A 22,592-nucleotide genomic window follows, 5' to 3' on the forward strand; every position below is an offset into this window, starting at 1 on the left:
AAGGTGAAGTCTGAGCTCCTACCTCACTCAACCTGCGGCGAGGGAGGGAGGTTTTTAATTTTTTATTTCCTATTGATTACAGACCAATACTGTTGAGAAAGAGAAAACAGATGGAGGGCTACAAGAATGAGCCTGTGCTTGGGGGATTCGGCTATAAAAGTTGCTGAATGCCTACTCGGAGTTTTCTGTAATACATCTCCCCATGAACCAGGCACTGCTCCAGATCCCACACTCTCCTGGTTTAGAGTGGAGAGTCTCCACTCATCCAACAATTGGGGTTCTTCTAAGAGGGCAATTTGGACAAAGAGACACAGACATGTACAGAGGAAAGATGGCCGTGTGTGTGAAGAGGCAGAAATGGAATAGTACAGCTGTAAACCACGGAATGCCAAGCCTTGTCGGCCACCACCAGAAGCCAGGAAGAGGCAAGGAAAGAGTCCTCCCTAGAACCTTCCGAGGGCACGTGGCCCGGACGACACTTTGCTTCTGGGCTTCCAGCCTCCAGAACCGGGAGGCAATAAACTTCTGTTATTTTAAGCCAGCCTGAGAAAGCCATGCGACCCCCAATTTGTATCTCCAGCCCAGAGGGCTCCCCTGAACACCAGACCTCTGCACGACCATCTGCGTCCCTGACATCCCCCCCCCCCCCGCCGATGTCTGAACTTTGGGGTTTTCTTTCCCAGATCCATTTCTCCCTGCTTCCCCCAGCTCAGTACATGGCAGGGGCATTCTGCCAATTGTTCGGGCCAAAAATTTAGGAGTCATCCTTGATCCCTCTCTCACCACCTCGCCCACATATCCAATCCATCAGCAGTTTCTGTCAGCTCTACATAGCAGATATTTCCTCCTTTTCTGCCAACCATCCTCACGCCTGGCCTCACTAGAATGTTCCAAGAGGGCAAGGATTCGGTTTGTTCATTGCTATCCGTGGTGCCTGGAACATAATAGGCATTCAGTGAATACTCGTGAGATCAGCGAATGAAACAAAACCGTATTAATTCAAACACTCCCCTGATTGAGGATTTGTGATCATGTAAACAGAGGCTACTAAGCGCACTCACAGTACAATGAAGGTAAGGAAGCATTTTAACTATGCGGTACGATAAGCAATAAGTTTACAAGCAACATGCCTGTTCGTTAGGAATCATTTGCATACTCATGATGGTCCTCAGGTTTCTCTTTTAAACGACCTGGTTTATGGGCCACCAGGGTGGCTCAGTCGGTTGAGCGTCCAACTCTTGGTGGCAGCTCAGGTCATGATCTCACGGTTCGTAGGTTCAAGCCCTGCATCGGGCTCTGCGCTGGCAGCATGGAGCCTGCTTGGGATTCTCTCTCTCTCTCTCTCTCTCTCTCTCTCTCTCTCTCTCTCTCTCCCTCTCTCCCTCTCTCTGCCCCTCCCCTGTTCTCTCTCTCTCTCTCTCTCTCTCAAAATAAATAAACATTTTTTTTAATGACCTGGTTTACTTGGTGGTTATACAAAGCCTAGGTCCTTCTTCACAGTCTAGTTCAATACATTTAAGCATAGCCTTCCAACTAGTATCATTGCATTTCCTTAAAAGAAAATGCATATTCTCCAATTCAAAATCTGCAGAATGCCAGAGAGCACACGCATCCTAGAAATACCCTAGCTTCTTGATGTTTCCACCACGGCTCGCCCAGCATTCCAAAAATGCATCTTGAAATACTCAAGCCTTTTGATACTGAGCAAAGCATGTCAGAAGCTGTAATTGCTTTGAAAAAGAGAGACGGCCACTCTCAGGCACTTCCCAACCCACCCTGCTAAACTTGCAACAGTGCCTTCCTTCTGCGCGCGATGCATTCGGTGACCCAAGTTTGCCATTTTAAACCATGAAACGGACGCAAACAGTTCACTCTTTTGAAGTTCAGCTCAGCTCAGCAAACACTTCCTGAAGCCTGATCTTGGGTCAGACACAGTGCCAGTGTCAAGGGCTCAAAGATGAGTAAACAACACGTGGTCCCTACCCTCCAGAATCTTCCACTGTGGGATAATTATATTAGCTATATTAATTACATTGGGATTATATTCACATAACCAGACTGTAGTAACAGCTTGGTCGAGGGCTGTTTAAGGTGCTGTGTAGGTACAAGAGGTAACTCCATGAGGGTGAGAGATAGCAGGCACAGAGCAGGTGGCTTGAGAGACGGCCTGAGTTCACAAAGTGGACAACGCAGGGAAAGCAGGAAGCACACCTCACTCATGTATGAGCGCCAGATCACGAACCAAAATTACATGGAAAAATCTCCTAGAATTTAAAGAATAACTCCTGTAACTAGAACTCTGGTTCCCAGCCACCAAAACCACAAAAGTTAAGAGGTTCAAAACTCAGCTAATTGCCCAAATGCTTTGTCACACAGCCCCTGGATGAGGCTTGAGTGTGTTGATTAAAGGGTCCAATGGGTGGTCATCCCAGGTGGGCAAGGTCAACAGCTTTGTGAATGACCGCTGACTTCAGATCATCACCTCCCATAAACCTTCATCTCTCATCTCTTTATTTGCAAGAACCCTATGCCCAGATCCTTTCAATAGATGCAGAAAATACATTTGAGAAAATACAGCATCTTTCTTGATAAAAACCCTCAAGAAAGTAGGGATAGAGATAGCATACCTCAAGATCATAAAGGCCATCTATGAAAGACCCACAGCTAATATGGGTCCTCAATGGGGAAAAACTGAGGGCTTTTCCCCTAAGGTCGGGAACACGACAGGGATGTTCACTCTCACCACTGTTGTTCAACATAGTGTTGGAAGTCCTGCCTCAGCCATCAGGCAACAGAAAGAAATAAAAGAGATCCAAACTGGCAAGAAAGAAGTCAAACTTCCACGCTTCACAGACACGATACTATACGCGGAAAACCTGAAAGACTCCCCCAAAAAACTCCTGGAAGTGATCCATGAATTCAGCAAAGTCACAGGGCACAAAATTAATGTACAGAAATAGGTTGCATTTCTATACACCAATAATGAAGTGGCAGAAGGAGAAATCAAGGAATTGATCCCATTCACAGTTGTGCCAAAAACCATAAAATACCTTGGAATAAACCTAGCCAAAGAGGTGAAAAATCTATACACTGAAAACTATAGAAAGCTTATGAAAGAAATTGAAGACGACACACAAGAAAATGGAAAAATATTCCATGCTCAATGAATTGGAAGAACAAATACTGTTAAGATGTCGATACTACGAAAGCAATCTACATATTCAATGCAATCTCTATCCAAATAACACCAGCATTCTTCACAGAGCTAGAACAAGCAATCCTAAAATTTGATTGGAAACAGAAAAGACCCCCAAATAGCCAAAGCAATGTTGAAAAAAGAAAACCAGGGGCGCCTGGGTGGCTCAGTCGGTTAGGCATCCGACTTCGGCTCAGGTCAGGATCTCACGGTTCATGAGTTCGAGCCCCGCGTCGGGCTCTGTGCTGACAGCTCGGAGCCTGGAGCCTGCTTTGGATTCTGTGTCTCCCTCCCTCACTCTCTCTCTCTCTCTCAAAAATAAATAAAATTTTTAAAAAAAGAAAGAAAGAAAAAGAAAACCAAAGCTGGAGGCATCACAATTCAAGCTGTAATCATCAAAACAGTATGGTACTGGCACAAACACAGACACATAGATCAATGGAACAGAACAGAGAACCCAGAAATGGGCCTACAAACGTATGGCCAACTAATCTTCAACAAAGCAGGAAAGAATATACAATGGAAAAAGACGGTCTCTTCAGCAAATGGTTCTGGGAAAACTGGACAGCAACGTGCAGAAAACTGGACCACTTTCTTACACCAGACACAAAAACAAACTCAAAATGGATGAAAGACCTAAAAGTAAGACAGGAAACCAACAAAATCCTAGAGGATAAAACAGGCAGCAACCTCTTTGACCTCAGCCTCAGCAACTTCTTATTAGACATGTCTCCCAAGTCAAGGAAAATAAGAGCAAAAATGAACTCATCAAGATAAAAAGCTTCTGATGGCGAAGAAAACCATCAGCAAAACTAAAGGACAGTCTGAAGAAAGGGAGAAGATATTTGCAAATGACATATCAGGTAAAGGGTTAGTATCCAAAATCTATAAAGAACTTATCAAACTCAACACCCAAAAAAACAAATAATCCAGTGAAGAAATGGGCAAAAGATATGAACACTTTTCCAAAGACACCCAGATCGCTAACAGACACATGAAAAGATGCTCAACATCACTCATCATCCTGGAGATACAAATCAAAACCACAATGAGATACCACCCTGAAACCTGTCAGAATGGCTAAAATTAACAAGCAACTCCAGAAATAACAGATGTTGGTGAGGATGAGGAGAAAAGGGAACCGTTTTGCACTGTTGGTGGGAATGCAAACTGGTGCAGCCACTCTGGAAAACAATATGGAGGTTCCTCAAAAAAATTAAAAATAGGGGTGCCTGGGTGGCTCATTCAGTTAAGCATCTAACTCTTGATTTCGGCTTAGGTCATGATCTCATGGTTCATGGGTTCAAGCCCTGCGGTGGGCTCCTCACTGTCTGTGTGGAGCCTGCTTGGGATTCTCTCTCTCTCTGCCCATCCCCTGCTTGCTCTTTCTCTCTCTCTCTCTATCAAAATAAATAAATAAACTTAAAAATACATATGTGAAAAAAGAAAAATTATTTAAAAAAATTAAAATACGACCTAGCAATTGCAGTATTAGGTATTTATCCAAAGGACACAAAAATAGTGATTTGAAGGGGCACGTGCACCTCAATGTTGATAGCAGCACTATCATGGAAAGAGCGATGTCCATCGAGTGACGAACGAATAAAGAAGATGTGGTATGGGGCGCCTGGGTGGCACAGTTGGTTAAGCGTCCAACTTCAGCCAGGTCACGATCTCACGGTCCGTGAGTTCGAGCCCCGCGTCGGGCTCTGGGCTGATGGCTCAGAGCCTGGAGCCTGTTTCCGATTCTGTGTCTCCCTCTCTCTCTGCTCCTCCCCCGTTCATGCTCTGTCTCTCTCTGTCCCAAAAATAAATAAACGTTGAAAAAAAAAATTTTTTTTAAAAGAAGATGTGGTATACATACACAATGGAATATTACTCAGTGATCAAAAAGGATGAAATCTTGCCATTTGCAACAATGTGGATGGAACTAAAGTGTATTATGCTAAGCAAAATAAGTCAGTCAGAGAAAGGTAAATATCATGTGATTTCACTCATCTGTGGAGTTTGAGAAATAAAACAGATGAACACAATGGAAGGGAAGGAAAAATAAGATAAAAACAGAGAGGAAGACAAACCGTAAGAGACTCTTAAATACAAAGAACAAACTGAGGGGTGATGGAGGGGAGGTGGGTGGGGGGATGGGCTAGATGGGTGATGGGCATTAAGGAGGGCACTTGCTGGGATGAGCACTGGGTGTTACATGTAAGTGATGAATCGCTAAATCCTACTCCTAAAACCATTACTACGCTATATGTTAACTAGCTTGGATTCAAATAAAATCTTTAAAAAATAATTAAAAAAAAAAAAAAAAGAATCTCATGCCCTCCCAGCTGGTACATTTCAATGGAATAAATAAACAATACAAGTTGCTGGGCTAATCCAGATCCCTCCAGAGCTAACCCTTCCTGCTGTTCAACCCAGATGCCTCCTCCACCTGTGATCACCCCTGCAAGTTAAGAGACCTTCTGATTTCATTTATACCAATATGGGAGAAGGCTCTGGGAGGGACTTTTGTCGGACAAGAGCTTCCGCCTCCTGCAGCCCCAGGGATAAAGACAGAGAGGTGTGGTTCTTGGGGCAGAGGTGGGGGGGGGGGGTGTTTGCTGATTGCAAACACAGTTCAAGCAGCCCAGAGCAGAGTTTCTTTCTCAGCAGCAACACTTGAAACATTTTGCACTAGGTAATTCTTTGTTGTGGGAGGCTGTTCTGTGCACCACAGGATGCTTAGCGTATCCCTGGTGTCTTAGCTCCCGGCTGCAAGGACGAAAATACTCCAGCTGGGTGGCTCAAGCTATAGAAATTTATCTCAGAGTTCTGGAAGCTGGAAGTCTGCCATCAGAGCGCCAGCAGGGTGGGTTCTAGGAGAGTCCTCTTCCTGGCTTGCCCATGGCCACTGTTTTGCTGTATCTTTATTATTATTATTATTATTATTATTATTATTATTATTATTATTGAGTTTTTTCTTTTAATTCCAGTATAGTTAACATACACTTACTATCCTCACAAGGCAGAGGCAAAGATCTCTGCAGCTCTTTTTTTTAAATTTTTTTTTTAACGTTTATTTATCTTTGAGACAGAGAGAGACAGAGCATGAACAGGGGAGGGGCAGAGAGAGAGGGAGACACAGAATCTGAAACAGGCTCCAGGCTCCGAGCTATCAGCACAGAGCCCGACACGGGGCTTGAACTCACAGACCGTGAGATCATGACCTGAGCTGAAGTCCGACGCTTAACCGACCAAGCCACCCAGGTGCCCCTCTGCAGCTCTTCTTATAAAGCACTAATCTCATCATGAGGGCCCCACCCTCGTGACCTCATTACCTCCCAAAGGCCCTACCTGCAAATACCATCACATTGTCACATCGGGCTTTAGGGTTTCAACCATAATCCCAATGAATCTGGGAGAGACACACACATTCAGTGCATGACACCTATTTCTACCCATTACAGCCAGTAGGACCCCCACCCCCAGCAAGTTGTGACAACCCAAGCTGTGTCTGAAAATCATCGCATGGCCCTTGGGAGGCAATCCTCCCCCCGCTCCTCCCATTTGAGAACTACTGCTTTAGAGGACAGAGCAGGGACAAAGGCAGGAAGAAGCCCAGTGGGAATTGGACACTGGGGAATATAGAGTTGGGACAGAGTGGGGACGAGGGGTGGGGCCACGGTGCCCGTGGTAGACACCATGCAGGGTGCTAGAAAGCCCTGCGATGACCCAGCCAGGGAGAGGGATTAAGGGAAGGAGGGTTCCTCCAAGCCCCTCCTTGAGAGAGGGTCACTGCACTCAGCCCGGAGGAGAAAACATTAATAAAATCAAGCTCCACACCCGCAGGGAAGAAAGGAAAGGTCTCGTGAAGTTCAAAAGCAGCTTACACCTCACGTGTTGACGAGAGAGAGAAACAATTTTCAGTAGGAAGGAGAACATTACCTTTTATTAATAAATGTGTGACCTGTGTTTGCCTGGGCCACCCCACGTGGACTTAAGGTTGGGGCTATTTTGACAGTGATGATATGGGTGTCATTGACTCTTCCTCCAACAGCTATGGTGGGGTCTCGGCCTCTTCCAACACCTACCACCGTTTACACAAATACACACACACACACACATACACACACACACAATTACTCTGGGAAATCCTCGCACAGCTGTTTACATGTCCTCCTAAGCAGACCCAGTCTGCTCCCACGAAGGGTCTGCCATGAATTCTACCTCAGCGTCTCCCTCCACGGACGGCCACACCCCCACTCTTTGCCAAGTTGACCCTAGGGTCCCCACACCAGCCACCAGCCACCCTAGCCGGGCACCTCCTCCACCTGCAAGGGGGCCACCACACCGCTGGGCACTGTGGTGTCGCCCCAAGGCACTGTGCTGCTGTGACCGGGTGTGAAGGCCCAAGGCCACACTGTATTTCCTAGGTCCTCAGTGCGACAAAGACACCCCATCCTTCGTGCCCATTTGGGCAAAACGCCTCTTCCTTCTGCCTCAGACTGATGAGCACGAAGGCATCATCCTTCCGTGTCTGACTCAGCCCCCTTGTCTCCACAGGACTCAAGGGTGAGACACAGGAAGACATATTCGAGGGTCCCACCTCAGGCCGCACGTCGAACCATCTGGCAGCCTCCGACAGCTGAGGCCTAAATCTTTCTTCCCTTAAAGGAATTTGTTTATCAGAAAACCCCTCCATCCCTCAAGCAAGCCGACTTCCAGCGGCTTCCCCGCTCCCCGCAAGATATGGCGGAAATCCTGCAGAGCGGGGGAGGCCGGCTCAAGCTATCTCGGCCACCACTCACCCACTGCCCGCTGCCCATGCTGTCCACGTCCGTACACGCGGCGCCTGGAGGTCCTGGGCCTCCTCTCGAAGTCTCTGTTGCATTACGTGCGAAAAATAATAATAAGGCAGGGAAAGTCACACCCTGCCAGAAACTTCGGTGAGTTCTGACGGATATTCATTAACTGCCAGCTGCGCCAAGCACGGCTCTGAGCCCGTTACCTGAGTTCTCCCATCTAATCCCTAAGACCGACCTCTGCCGTCGGTGCTGTTTCCGTGCACATCCTAAGAGGGGAAAGTGAGGTGCCGGGCAGACGTAGGAGGCAAAGTGGTGCGCCAGCTCTGTGCAGGGCCCTCGGGACAAGGAGGAATTAAGAGGAAAGGGGGGAGCGGAGGCAGATGGGGTGGGAGAGGGTGGAAAGGCGGAGAAAGACACCCCTGAGCGAGCTGTCTGCGGTGGGGCGTGGGGGGGGGGGGTGCCGACCTTGCCGCTCCCACGCCCTGGGCGCGCCCTCAGGGTCACACTGCCCCGAACCCGGGCACCTCCTCAGCAGGAAGTCTGCGCAATCTCCTGACTGAGGCAAAGGGTTGGCCCCATGTCAAACCTCTCTCTCGTGCCCACAGGCCCGCTTGCCCAGACCTGATGACCCTACTTTTTTGCCTCTAGGCCTAGGGTGGGATCTGGGCCCTGCTTCTCAAGGGCGCCCCCGCTTGGGTTGACCTGCGTGGCTCTGACACCACCACCCGCCCCTCCGGTTTTCCTCATGGCCCTCACACCCCCCCACCCCACCCCAGCCTTATCGGCACCTCGCCCTGGCCTGTGACCCACAGCCTCTGGACCCTCCCTGACCTGACCGGTCCACACACGTCTCCTTCCACGGGCCCTCTGCCCTGAGCTCCTTGGTCAACACCCTGCCCTGAGCACTACCTGCCAGAAACCAGCCGCTGCCCACCCCAGGGCCCCTCTGTCACCATCCCCCTCGCCGCTCCCCCTTCCTGCCTCTCAGCCCACAACCCCTGACCCCTTCCTGCCTCACCCCATGTAAATTCAGCCCTCCAAACCTGTGCCGGGACGCTTCTCCCGCCCCTCCTCCCTGCCGCCACCAGAATTTCTCGGAGCAGTCCAGACCCCTAGGCGAGCATTACCAGGGGCCCTTGTTTAAAACGCTGCTGACAGTGACATAAGCCAGACACAAGAGGACACATGCTGTACGATTCCACTTATCGGAGGTCCCTAGTCAATCCATACAGACAGAAAAAAGACGGGTGGGTGGCTGCCAAGGGCTGGGGGAGGGGGAGCAGGGAGTTAGTGTTTCATGGGGACAGTTTCTGTCTGGAAAGATGAAAAAGTGCTGGAGATGGATGGTGGCGATGGTTGCATGACCGCGTCAATGTCCTTAATGCCACCAAACTGTGCACTTTAAAAATGATTCAAGGGCCGCCTGGGTGGCTCAGGTGGTTAAGCATCCGACCCTTGGTTTTGGCTCAGGTCATGACCTCACGGTTTGTGCGTTCGAGCCCCGCATCGGGCTCTGAGCTGACAGCTCAGAGCCTGGAACCTGCTTCAGATTCTGTGTCTCTTTCTCTTGCCTCCTCCCCTGCTCGCTCTCTCTCTCTCTCTCTCTCTCAAAAATAAATAAACATTAAAAAAATTTTTTTTAGTAATAATAATAATAAATAAGGGGTGCCTGGGTGGCTCAGTCGGTTAAGCATCCAGCTCTTGGTTTCGGCTCAGGTCATGATCTCACGGTTTGTGAGGCCGAGCCCCGCATCGGGCTCCGTGCTAATGGTGCGGAGCCTGCTTGGGATTCTCTCTCTCCCTCTCTCTCTCTGCCCCACCCTGCTCACTCTGTCTCTCTCAGAAGTAAATAAATAAACTTTAAAAAAACACACAAAATTTTTTAATTAAAAATTTAAAAAAAAAGAAAAAAAGCTGTGACACAGAATCTTGAGAGCCAGGCAAGGAAGCTATGTTTTTAACCAGCTCTCCAGAGGGTCTCGGGCACCCTAAGCGTGAGAACTGGGAACCGCGACCCCTTCTGAGCTGTGTAGCCCGAGTCCAATCACGGGGCCTGCTGAGCCCCACCTCCCTCATCCGGAAGTGGATGCTACACCCCCCCTCACGGGGGAGACGGCAGGGGTCTCCCTTCTTCCACCCTCACACCCCCAAAGGACTACTTCCAGGCACAGACACGTGGCAACACGCAAGGGACTCGCTGACTTCTTGGAGGCTGGGGTTATAACGTGGCGAAGGAGAGGAAGAGTCACAGAGACCAGGGGCAGGGAGCTGGGACAACACTTACCAGGGGACCTCAGGCTTTCCTGAGGGGTGAAGGCTGTCAACATCCGGAGGGATAACTGGCTCAGGGAGCGGCCGGGGCACTCCTAGCCGAAGGAATTACACGCGCAAAGGCCCTGAGGCCTCCAGTACGTGTGAAAGAAGCAGGAAGGCCGGCTGGGGAATGTATACAAGAGCAAAGGAAAACCTGGTCAGAGGGTTTTACTCAGTCTGGGTCCCCCAGAAGCAGCCTGGAATCTCAGTTGCTCTACTCCAAGGACCTCCCCCTCTACGGGAGAGGGTGTTATCTTAAGAGCACAAAGCACTTGGTCGCTTTATCTCCTCACACTGTTCCCTGTGGTTTCTGGGGATGGCCTCTTGCCTCCCACAGCCTCGGCCAGGCGGGTCTGGTCAGCACGGCATTCCATTCTCCCCGCTGCATCTGGGGCTGGGTGCGGCTTGGCCCTGAGGCCTCCCCAGACTAAAACTGCCGGTGCTCCCTGCCGGTGCTCCCCACAGACCCTGCAGGGAGTTAGCGGCCCTCGCTGGGGCCACTGTAACCCCTTTCCAGACCCCAGGAGAGCACTGGTGGAAGACAGCCTCTTCTTTTTTCCTTTATTTTTCTCCTCCTTTGCTTTTCCCAAACTGGCCACCCCTGGCCGTGGTTAGAAAGCAGGAACGTTCACACCACACAAAATCACTTGAAAAAATACACTTGAAAAAAATATGTAAATTATATTCTACTATATACAAGTTATATAGATATAGATATAGATATATAAGACCTGCCAGGCCTTGGTGCACAAGAGTTTCACTAAGGTAGACAGTGAAGATTAGAAAATATAGGGGCGCCTGGGTGGCTCAGTCGGTTAAGCGTCCGACTTCGGCTCAGGTCGTGATCTCACGGTCCGTGAGTTCGAGCCCCGCGTCAGGCTCTGTGCTGACAGCTCAGAGCCTGGAGCCTGCTTCAGATTCTGTGTCTCCCTCTCTCTCTGACCCTCCCCCGTTCATGCTCTGTCTCTCTCTGTCTAAAAAATAAATAAACATTAAAAAAAATTAAAAAAAAAAAAAAAAGAAAGAAAATATACCTACTTCACGGGTGCCTGGGTGGCTCAACGGGTTAAGCATCCGACTTCGGCTCAGGTTATGATTTCGCAGTTTGTGAGTTCAAGCCCGACCAGTTCAGAGCCTGGAGCCTGCTTCAGATTCTGTGTCTCCTTCTCTCTCTCTCTCTCTCTCTCTCTCTCTGCCCCTCCCCCACTCACACCTTGTCTGTCTCTCTCTTTCTGAAAAATAAATCAACATAAAAAAATAAAGTGCACCTACGTCAGCACTTACTGTAATAAGATGGCTGGACAAATTTTAGATGGCTTTATTTCTTTTCAAGACCCCCATTCTCGGGTAGCGTGGGGTCTGTGAAGTGGTAAATGCACTAGGAAATTACCTGAATAGTTTTGCCAGGCCTGCCTTTTTGTCTCAGGTACAAGGAGGGTTGGAAGGCTGCCAGACCGCTCATGACCCGTTTACTAAGCTGTCCCCCTGACAGCCTGTCACTGTGCACGGGGGGACCTCCTGGACAGGTAGCAGGCCTCTGTCCCCTCCGCCCCAACGCTGCCCACTCCCTTCTTCCTCTGCGCGTGAAGCCCCTAGCGCGAAATCTAAGTCCTCTTTCTAGAACCGGCTCTCCAAGTGGGTGATCCAGCCCTTTGTGCAATCTCGTCCTTTTTTGCCTGTTTCGCTGTGAAACTATTCTTGAACGTATTCCAAAGTGGCTCTAGGGAATATTCATATCTCCACTGTTTTTCACTTCAGCAAAAAGCGATGGCGAACTTGGCGGGGGCCAGGGAGCTGGAAACCCGAGGAGAGAGCAGTAAGATGCCAGGTGCCTTTCTGGTTTGATTCCAGATTTGCAGAAGGGTGTCACCCCCCGCTCTCCCTATTTCTAGCAGGACAGCAGTAGGCAGGACTCGGGAAGCCTCGCCCAGACCCTGCTTCCTGCCAGGGGGCTCAGGCAAGCCCCAGTGGCCAGCTGTCCTGGAAAGCGAGAGCCACCGAACCCTGTCCTTGCTATGCCTGCCCCAGCCCCTTTCTAAATCCCCCAGGAGTCTCATGTTTTAGGGACGAGAGAAAATAAAGCTCAAGGGTTAAATTACATTCTTGGGTTGTGTCAAAGTTCATTCTAGGTACATCAGTTCAGAGGCTAATCAAGCAGACTTGGGATTAGCAGAGGAGGGCCTGACCCTTTCTGAAGGGCCCCTGACCTCTGTCCCCAAACAGGGCCTTCCTTCCTGAGCTCTCTGCTATGCAAGGGATTCTGCAGACAGTTAAAAAAAAAAAAAAAAAAAATTCCCCCTGGATTTGCTGCTTTCTGATCTGACCAAGTCGGAATGTGTGGCGCGGAGGAGGAACACCCCTTGCCTGGGCGAAGACAGCCTCGCACAGGAAAACAGGCCTCAGAAAATAACGTCCTTGACCTTCCCAAAAAAGCCCAGAGGCTGCCTTCCATGAGTAACCAGAGGTAAGAGCCGGAGCCGTCGGTCTAGCTGTGGGGCTGATCCTTCACCACGAGGTTAAGTAGGATGAGAAAGAAAGTGTGAGAGGCTGAACCGTACCCTCAAAAAATTCATATGGAGAAATCCTAACTTCCGGCACCTCAGAATGGGACTGTATTTCAAGACGGGTCCTTAAAGAAGAGACGAAAGTAAGGTCATCAGAGAGGGCCGAATCCAATATGGCTGGTGTCCTTACTCGCAAGAGGACCTAAGCACACGGGCAGTTATAGAAGGAAGACCACGTGGAGACCCAGGGAGAAGACCAGCATCTACCAGCCGAGGAGAGAGGCCTCAAGACACCAACCGTGCCGAGACCTTGATCTTGGACTTCAGCCTCCAGAACCGTGAGACAAGAAGTCTCTGCGGTTCGAGCCACCTGGTCAATGGCACCTCGTTCCAGAGGCCCTAGGAGGCGAATGCAGAAGACGCGGCTGCAGGAAACCTCCCGCCACCTGTGTACGTGATGAGGCCAATTGAAAGATTAAAGAAAAGTGAATCTGCCTTGTATGTGGACAAGGACAGTGTGGCTACATTTTCTAGAAGGCGCAAGTGAAGCACCGCCATTTTGTCCTGCTCCAAAGGTGGTGGAGGGCAGATGCGCCCCCACGCACCCCAACGCTGGCGGTTTCAGTCTATCCCTTTGCTTCCATCGTCCCTCCCTGAGCCGGCCCAGATAAGACAGAAGGACAACACCTTATACAGACTTCAGACCCACCTCCCACCAGCCCGGGAGCTCTGCCCCGCGTGATAAAGCCCCTCTTCTCTATAGCTCACAGGGGTTCTACTTCTCTGATCAAACCCTGAGACACAATCAATAGGAAAAATTCTCAGTAGCCTTTTAAGACCAATAACCTGATTATGTCCTATCTGTTTAATTCTCTGTGAGAGCACTTTGGGTGAGTAAGCAGTGAGCTCTCAGCCCATGGAGTCAACACTGTGCCTCCTGCCAGACTCAGAACCTCAAAGCCAGCAGAATGTGGAGCTTCTTTTCCCACCTCTGTTCCCGTCTGTGAATTCGCTCACACTGCGCTCCCTTGCTTCCAGGCCTCTTGCATCATCCTAGGCTAGACCCTCAACGCTTCATTCCTGCCTCCACACCTCCTACCCTCAGACCTGTCGCTGCCACCCAAACCTCTGCTTCTAGAAAGCCACCTTGTAACACACTTCAAAGGAGATCTCAAGACCAAACCCTCTCTGCCTAGATGTTAAGACCTTTTATCATCTGTCCCCACTCTACTGCCTCGCCATCCTCCCCACTGCTCTTCAGCACGTGCCCTCTCCCAAGTGAGGTCAGTCTCTCCTTCGCTGTTGGGGCCTGCCATGCCTACTCCATCCCTGGGCCACCTCTCAGATTGTCCCCATGCTACAGGACCTCTCGTGTTTCAAGGCTCCAGGCCCACCTCCTTCACAAAGCCATCATCAAGACCATCAGGTGTAGCATCCTAGAGAAAGGACTCTGGAGCTGGCCAGTCTGGATCCAAACCTTGGCTTGGCCCCTCCCAGCTCTCTATCACTTTGGGCAAATTACTCCATCTTTCTGTGTCTCACACTCCTCCGCTATAAAATAGGGATACGAGTGCACCTGCGTCTTAGGGTTTTTGTGGGGGTTTTTAAGTCACATAAAGCATTTGCATCACGCCTGACACCTAGAAAGTGCTTGGTAAAGGTTAGCTCTTGTGTTACTTTTGTTTTTATTATTACCTGACCATCCTGACCATCTCCAATACTTTCTTCCCCTGAATTTCTGCACCTAGTGTCATAGAGACCACATCACTCAAGCACACAATTATAGTCGATCTTGCACCGTTCGCCGCCGTTTCACGGGTAACAAAGAGGAACAAGGACATTTTCTCTGTAATCGGAACATCAATAGGCAATAGCTTACTCATGAACGTCAAATAGTCCTCATTCCTCATGTGCAGAGTAAGCAGGGGAACTTGCCCTGCTTCTTCCTGATAGCATTTAACCCCTAGGAGGCCTAGGAGGGAAAAGATGAAGACAGCTAACGGTCAGGAGCATGAAGATACAAAGATGCCCACGTCATGGTCCTGAAGCTCATCCTGGTGCATCTGACCCCCCAAAAGATGACATTTTGAAAGACGTGGTTTTCAGATGAAGAAGAAATGCCTGGAGGGTGGCCTGCTCAGAGGCAGGGACCTCAGTGAGCAACTGCTTCTACAGAAACTGAACAGCACCCACGTTAGGGGACACCCGAGAGGGCCACTAGATGGCGACAGACCAGGTGGGGTGGGTCGCGGCACTCCCTCCACGGGCCTTCTGGTTTACCGGTCAGACTGCTGAAGGCTCACGAATTTGCCAGTTTGTAGTTCAAGACGTTATGGGAGTTGGGGCACCCGGGTGGCTCAGTCGGTTAGGCGTCTGCCTTTGGCTCAGGTCATGATCTCGAGGTTAGCGAGATCAAGCCCCACATCCGGCTGGCTACCATCAGAGCAGAGCCCATCTCAGATCTTCTGTCTCCCGCTCTAAGCCCCTTCCCTACTTGCACTCTCTCTCAAAACTTAATAAACATTTTTAAAAAATAATAATAAAGCAAAATAAAATGAAGGGATGGGTGGAACCAGAGGAAAGCTAACGAGCCACCCAGTTCTGGAATGTTCTGCCCAGTGTTTTCTGTACAGCCAGAGCAAACAAAGGCAGTCAGGGAGGGCTCTGAGAGTTTGATTTTTGCCAACACTTCCCCAAACAACCTACAGAGTGGATGCCATCTCTATCAAAATCCCAATGACATTTTTCAGAGAAATAGAAAAAACAATCGAACACTTGTACGGAACCACAAAACAGCCAAAGCAATCCTGAGAGAGGCGAACAAAGCTGGAGGCATCACACTTCCTGGTTTCAAACTATATTACGAAGCTACAATAATCAAAACAGTATGGTATTGGCATAACAACAGATATACGGGTCAATGGAACAGACTAGAGAGCCCAGAAATAAACCCATGCATTTATGGTCAATTAATTTATAACAAAGGAGCCAGGGATATACACAATGGGGAAAGTATAGCCTCTTCAATAAATGAGAGTTTGATTTTCCCTTTCCCCATGAACAGAGCAATATTAGAAAGAAGAGAAGAAAAACAGAGCCCTACCTGTGCCTTGATGCATTTGGTACTGGGGCCCTCCCGTAGAGGTCCCAAAGCTAGGGGTGAATACAGCAAGGTGGACAACTTACCTGGGTTCAAGTCCCAGCTCCGACCCTTAGAGGTAAGTCATGAGACCCCAGTTTTCTCAGCCACTGCGTAAGGCTAATAATAATTCTTCCTTAATGCACGTACTGATTGAAGGGTAAAGCACTTGGGACAGTATCCAAACCAAAGGAGGTGCTCAAATCATTAGGCTTTTCAGCAAATGTTGACTGGTGTCTCCAAAATGACAGGCAGTGTCCCAAGGTTCTGGGGCACAGTCTTAGAAAAGACTCCACCTTATAGAGTCGACCTTTAGAAGGAAAAGAGATAATAAGAAATGACCAAATAATAATGATAATAAGAGTCAGATTTCGAGGCACCTGGGTGGCTCAGTCAGTTGAGCAACCGACTTCGGCTCAGGTCGTGATCTCACGGTCCGTGAGTTCAAGCCCCACGTCGGGCTCTATGCTGACAGCTCGGAGCCCGGAGCCTGCTTCGGATTCTGTGTCTCCCTCTCTCCCTGCCCCTCCCCCACTCATGCTCTGTCTCTCTCTGTCTCAGAAGTAAATAAACATTTAAAAAATTTAAAAAAAAAAGAGATTTCCTCAAAAACATAGGAAAAGAATATGAAGAGAAATCGAACAGGATAAATGGGACAGAAATCAGGGTGTGATTTTAGATAACGTCTTCAGAAAAAGCCATTTGGAGAAAGCAAGACTTGAATGGACACCCGTCAAATGTAGTCATTGTTAATCCTCATTGCCAGTGCCCTGGGCTCGGTACCAACAAAGTATTTCTCTTGGTGTTCAAACGGACATTGCTGCTCGACGGACCTCACAAAACCAAATGTCTGAGCTGGAAGAGAACTTAAAGATGAAGCACTGAGACCCAGAAAGGTGAGTTGACAAAGCCAGGGCCACACGGTTAATTCAGAGACAGAGGCTGTTCCAGACTCTACAGCCAAGGTTCCTGCCTCTATTTTACTACCCCGTTGTCTCTGGCTGACTCAGACCCTTGTGAAACAACCACGTGGAGCCTGGAAGATTTCTATCCTAGTTTCGTATCTCAGCCTTCACTCTAGCTCGTGGTTAATGGCGGTGCAGTCCGAATACTTCTCATTCGGACACCTTTTACAGGAAAAAAAAAATGATCACAGATTTGCAGGAAGACCTCCACGAACCAATGACCCCAGTTTAAGAATTAGAGGCCATTGCCTCAGGTGGTCACTGGGTACCGAGAGTACCATCCACAGACAAAAGCAAACACCTCCCGCGAACCACTTATGTGGCACTCCTTGGCGGGAAGACGGTCATCAACAAACAAAAACACAAAAGTAAGTATGCTTCCATTCTTTCTCTTTTCACAGAGGGTCATCAAAATGTGAAAACAAAATTTCAAATCGGGTCGAATCCTCGGGCCCCTGAGAAGATACCCACAAGAGCCCCGTGTGAGGAACACCACGTGTGGGACACGTCTTTGAAGGGCTGTGTATCTTAGGAGAAATCCTTGCAGCCATCAGGGACATGCATGTTAAGAACCCACTGAGGCCAAAGGGAGCGGCAAATGCTGATCAACCAGTTTCACTTCATTTTGAAGCTGCCCTGGGCCAGAAGGATGACACTGAAGCCTTGACAGCAGCAGGATCTTGTCGCCTCTGCCCAGTGGTCAGAGGCACAGAAACATCAGGGGTCCGTTAAGGTGGGGACCTCAAAGCACCGCCCATTCATTCAACAGATACGAACTGAGCACACTATGTGCTAGGCACTGAGGACACCACAGGAAACCAAACAGAGCCCCTGACACCATGAAGCTTACCTTCTAGTGAGGAAGAAGGAAGCGAGCAAATTAGGGTGTTAATCTACTCCAGGGAGCGATAGGGAAACGGGTAAATGGCGGTGCTTGAGGTCAGGGGAAGGAGGGCTTGTTACTTTATGTATCAAAGAAGGCTCTCCGGTCGAGTGACACTGGAGGGCAAAGAGCTGATTGAGGGAAGAACGTTCCAGGCATAGTTCATGGCAAACGCAGGAGCCCTGAGGTGAAGGAGCAAGGAAACCCTTGTGGCCGGAGCTCAATAAAAGACGAGTGCTGAGGTCAGAAGAGTGGTGAGGGCCAGCAGACCTTCGCAAGCCCTTGAGATCTGCCTCGAGTCAGAGGGAGAGCAAGGGAAGGTTGTGAGTGAGGAATGACGTTATTTGACTCACGTTTTAAAAGGCTCCAACCTGTTGCTGGGCTAAGAGGAGACCAGAGGGTTCCCGGGGCAGAAACAGGCAGAGCGGGTTGGAAACCGGTGCCATACTGTTTCTGGCAGCGTTATTCACAATAGCCAAGATGTGGAAACAACCTGGATGTCCATAATGGATGGACGAATGGATAAACAAAATGCGGCATGCATATATACACGTACAAATGGAACACTATTCAGCCTTAAAAAGAAACGAAATTCTGACACCTGCTACAACCTGGCTGAACCATGAGGACAGTATGCTGAGTGAAATGAAGCCAGGCACAAAAGGACAAATATGGTATGGTTCCACTGATACGAGTGACCTAAGTAGTTAATTCATAGAGGCAAAAAACAAAATGGTGGGGCACCTGGGTGGCTCTGTCAGTCGAGCGTCCGACTCTTGAGTTCAGTTCAGGTCAGGATCTCACGGTTGGTGGGTTCAAGCCTGGGATCAGGCTCTGCACTGACAGTGTGGAGCCTGCTTGGGATTCTCTCTCTCCCTCTCTCTCTACCCCCTCCCCTACTCACACACTCTGTCTCTCCTTCCAAATAAGTAAATAAACAAGAAAAGAAGAGAAGGGAAGGGAAGGGAAGGGAAGGGAAGGGAAGGGAAGGGAAGGGAGGAGAAAGGGGAGGGGAGGGGAGGGAAAGAAAAGGAGAGAAGAGGAGGGGAGGGGAGGGGAGGGGAGGGAAGAAAAGGAGAGGAGAGGAGAGGGGAGGGGAGGGGAGGGGAGGGAAAGAAAAGGAGAGAAGAGGAGGGGAGGGGAGGGGAGGGGAGGGGAGGGGAGGGAAGGCAAGGGAAGGGAAGGGAAGGGAAAGGAAAGGAGGGGAGGGGAGGGGAGGGAAAGAAAAGGGGAGGGGAGGGGAGGGGAAGAAAGAAAAGGAGAGAAGAGGAGGGGAGGGGAGGGGAGGGGAGGGGAGGGGAGGGGAGGGGAGGGGAGGGGAGGGAAGGGAAGGGAAGGGAAGGGAAGGGAAGGGAAGGGAAAGAAAGGGAAGGGAAAAAAAGGAGAGGAGAGGGGAGGGGAGGGGAGGGAGGAGGGGAGGGGGAGGGGAGGGGGAGGGGGAGAGGAGGGGAGGGAGGAGGGGAGGGGGAGGGGAGGGGAGGGGGAGGGGAGGGGAGGGAGGAGGGGAGGGGAGGGGGAGGGGAGGGGAGGGGAGGAGGAGAAGGGAGGGGAGGGGAGGGGGAGGGGGAGGGGAGGGGAGGGGGGAGGGGGAGGGGAGGGAGGGGGGAGGGGGAGGGGAGGGGAGGGGGAGGGGGGAGGGGAGGGGAGGGGGAGGGGAGGGAGGAGGGGAGGGGAGGGGGAGGGAGGGGGAGGGGGGAGGGAGGGGGGAGGGGAGGGGGAGGGGGGGAGGGGAGGGGGAGGGGGGAGGGGAGGGGGAGGGGGGAGGGGAGGGGAGGGGGGGGGAGGGGAGGGGGGGGAGGGGAGGGGAGGGGAGGGGAGGGGGAGGGGAGGGGAGGGGAGGGGAGGGGAGTGGGGGAGGGGAAGGGAGGGGAGGGGAGGAGGAGAAGGGAGGGGAGGGGAGGGGAGGGGGGAGGAAAAGAGAACTTTTAGAAAATAGATGGTGATCTCACGGGTTAGTCCACCGGCAAGGGTTCTATAAGATTTACAAACACAAAGGCAAATGAAAAATTATCCTAGAGTTGTCCCACGATTAGCCATGGGCACAGGAATGTCTGCATCCATTCCATCCAGAGGCTTCGAAATTGGGAGAGGGAGAGAACTGCAGGGGCGGGGGGGGGGGGCAGGCAGGGGCAAAACAGAAGCTTGTTGCAAGGACAATACGGAAGAGGACAGGACTGCAGTAAGATGCTCAGAGAAGCAGAGAGCAAAGGGGCCTCGAACGCCAGGCACAGGGACAGTGAGGTACGCAAACGGTGGGGGACAGCTGATGACAGCTTGGTTGACCTAGAGCAAGTGCCCACGGTGAACAGTCCCAGGCGAGGCCGATGAAAGGGCGTAATGGCAACAGCTCACACTTCCTATGTGTCTAAGCACCATCTAGGGACCAAGGGGCTCAATCCACGCGGCCACCATGTAAGAGGAGTCGCCCAATCATCCCACCAGGATTTCACAAATGAGGACACTGGAACTTCCCAAGCTCAGAGTTTGGGCAGGAACGAGGATTCGACCCCAAGCAGTGCAGTCCCAGAGCAGGGCTAGACAGCGTGACCTGCGACACTGTGGCCAATTTCCCAGGCTTCCACTTGAGCCCTTAGGACACTGTGTGACCCGGGGAGATGCCTCGACTGAAAAGCCCCCTGGCTGAAACCTCACAGTCGTATCTCAAAGTGCAGCAGTGGCTTTCTGGTCACACCCGCTGATCTGCTTCCCGAAACGCCTTTATGACCACAGTTGACAGCCGTGTTGCCACGAGGAAGCAAACACAAGTTGTGTGCCGTTCAAAGGTGTTTTTAACTATTAAGGGAAAGGGCAGAATCCTCCGGAGGAGTTGATTTAGAGAGAGCCGGAGGCTCCTGGCAGGGGCAGAAAAGGTTCATTTCCGGCATCCCAGTGAAGTCATGTTGACACAAAACCCAGCTTCAAAGTCCATGAAAGTGCGGGACATAGAAGTTGGTTTCTTTCCACCACCACCACCACCACCCCTCTTTTTTTTAAGTAGACTTCACACTCAGCATGGAGCCCAACGCGGGGCTTGAACTCATGACGCTGAGATCAAGACCTGAGCTGAGATCAAGAGTCAGATGCTCAACCAGCTGAGCCATCCAGGATCGTGACCCGGGGAAAGCCTGTGACACGGTCTGTCGATGAGTCCCCGACAAATATAACTGTAATCTCTCCCTCTAGTTTAGACTAAGCCGCAGCCAGACAAAAAGCCACAGCAAGTTCCTCTAAGCTGCACACACTTGATCTGAATCCCTGTTCTCGGCTGCTTTAATTCCGCCTCCTTCCGCGCCGGCTCTCGATAAATGCTCATCGAACTGACTAGATATTGTGCATCAGAGTTTAACAAGTCCTTTGAGGAAAGGATCCCGAACACCTTTAAATCTCAAGACACTTCATAAATGTCGACGAAGGACACCGTACAAGCAAAAAGTGCCGCGTGGGCAAGGCAAACACTGTGAGAAGCTAGAATTCGCTCCCAAAGGGGCAAGAGAGGACTATCCGGCCACGTGCGGCCGGGAAGCCAGCCCGAAGCTCTTGCAATCATCTCTTTTATGCGCCTGGCACGCTGTGCCGGGGACCTTCCTGGTCCCCACTGGATGTGAAGTCTGGTGGAAGCCCCGTACTGTGGGAGCCGAAACAGGGATGCCCGGGCACCATGGGAGAACACAGAGAAGGGACGCCGAGCCCAGAGGCTCAGGTGGGCCTGGGTTCGTGACTCAAATGCCCAGCAAAAACAGAAGCAGAAGGCGTGTGGAAGGGCATCGTGAACACACAGGAGCTGGCACCGGCGCAGTGACTTTGGGCACCTGTGAGCACTTTGCTCAGCTGGCGTGAAAGATGTTAGGCTGGCCTCTACTTAAAACTCACTCCAGCCGCGGAGGGGACAGATCTGTGACAGGCAGACCAGTTAGGAGGCGACTGCAGTAAGCAATGAAAATCTAAGACGTCAGGCCTGGCGCTCGGAAAAGCAGGCTTGAACCAGCAGGCCCCACGAGGTGACCCAGAGAGAGTCTAGAGTCAGTAAAATAAAGACCCCAGGCCAGGTCCCTGGGAAGTTCTGCCATTTGCAAGCTTGCGAGAAGAGAGCCCCCAGAGGGCCTGGGAAGGGAGGGGAGAGTCCCTCCCCCCAACCACACAGACCTCAAGACAAGAGATGTGGGTCACCTGGAGGGCTCAGTCGGTTGACTGTTTCAGGCTCTTGGTTTCAGCTCAGGTCATGATCTCACAGTTCGTGAGTTCAAGCCCTGTATCAAGTTCTGTGCTGGCAGCATATAGCCTGCTTGGGATTCTCTCTCTCTGCCTCTCCTCCCCCTCTCTCTCTCAAAATAAGTAAGTAAACTTAAAAAAAAAAAAAAAAAAAAAGTTTAATTGTTGTGCAGGCCCAAATCATGGCTACGGCCTGGACTGACCCAACAGCCCTTGGCCGGTCCCCTATGATCCAGGACTTCCACTCTGCAGTTACTTGTTCCTCCGTCTCGCCCTTCACATGGGTGCCTCCCCTCCAGGAGGCCTGAGAAAATATTTCCTTTATAGTTTTTCCTTAAACCCTGGTTGATCTTCAACTAGACCTGGATAGGAACCCTTTAATCGTAAATCTCTGGCCTCGGCCCCACCCTGAACTCTTCATTTAATAGACACTGTCCTATAGGGGGCGCCTGGGTGGCTCAGCAGTTTAAGCGTCCCACTCTTGATTTCAGCTCAGGTCACCGTCTCATGGTTTGTGAGTTCGAGCCCCGAGTCGACCTCTGCGCGGACAGCGTGGAGCCTGCCTGGGATTCTCTCTCCCTCTCTCTCTGCCC

General features: G+C 50.7%; 1 long non-coding RNA gene across 5 annotated transcripts in view; it reads right to left on the reverse strand.

The window, feature by feature from the left end:
* LOC111556692 overlaps positions 1-22,592 on the reverse strand; it is a 54,931-nt gene that overhangs the window by 21,295 nt on the left and 11,044 nt on the right. The window contains exon 3 of one of the 5 annotated variants that reach the window (XR_006586662.1): positions 10,387-10,422. The exons of 3 other annotated variants lie outside the window; for them this stretch is intronic. This is a non-coding gene — a long non-coding RNA (uncharacterized LOC111556692). Of the gene's footprint in view, positions 1-10,386; positions 10,423-16,208; positions 16,253-22,592 lie in introns of those variants that run through there. One more of the 5 variants, XR_006586660.1, reaches the window with a different exon arrangement.

This window comes from Felis catus, chromosome D1, assembly GCF_018350175.1.
Source record: "Felis catus isolate Fca126 chromosome D1, F.catus_Fca126_mat1.0, whole genome shotgun sequence".
Lineage (NCBI taxonomy): Eukaryota > Metazoa > Chordata > Mammalia > Carnivora > Felidae > Felis > Felis catus.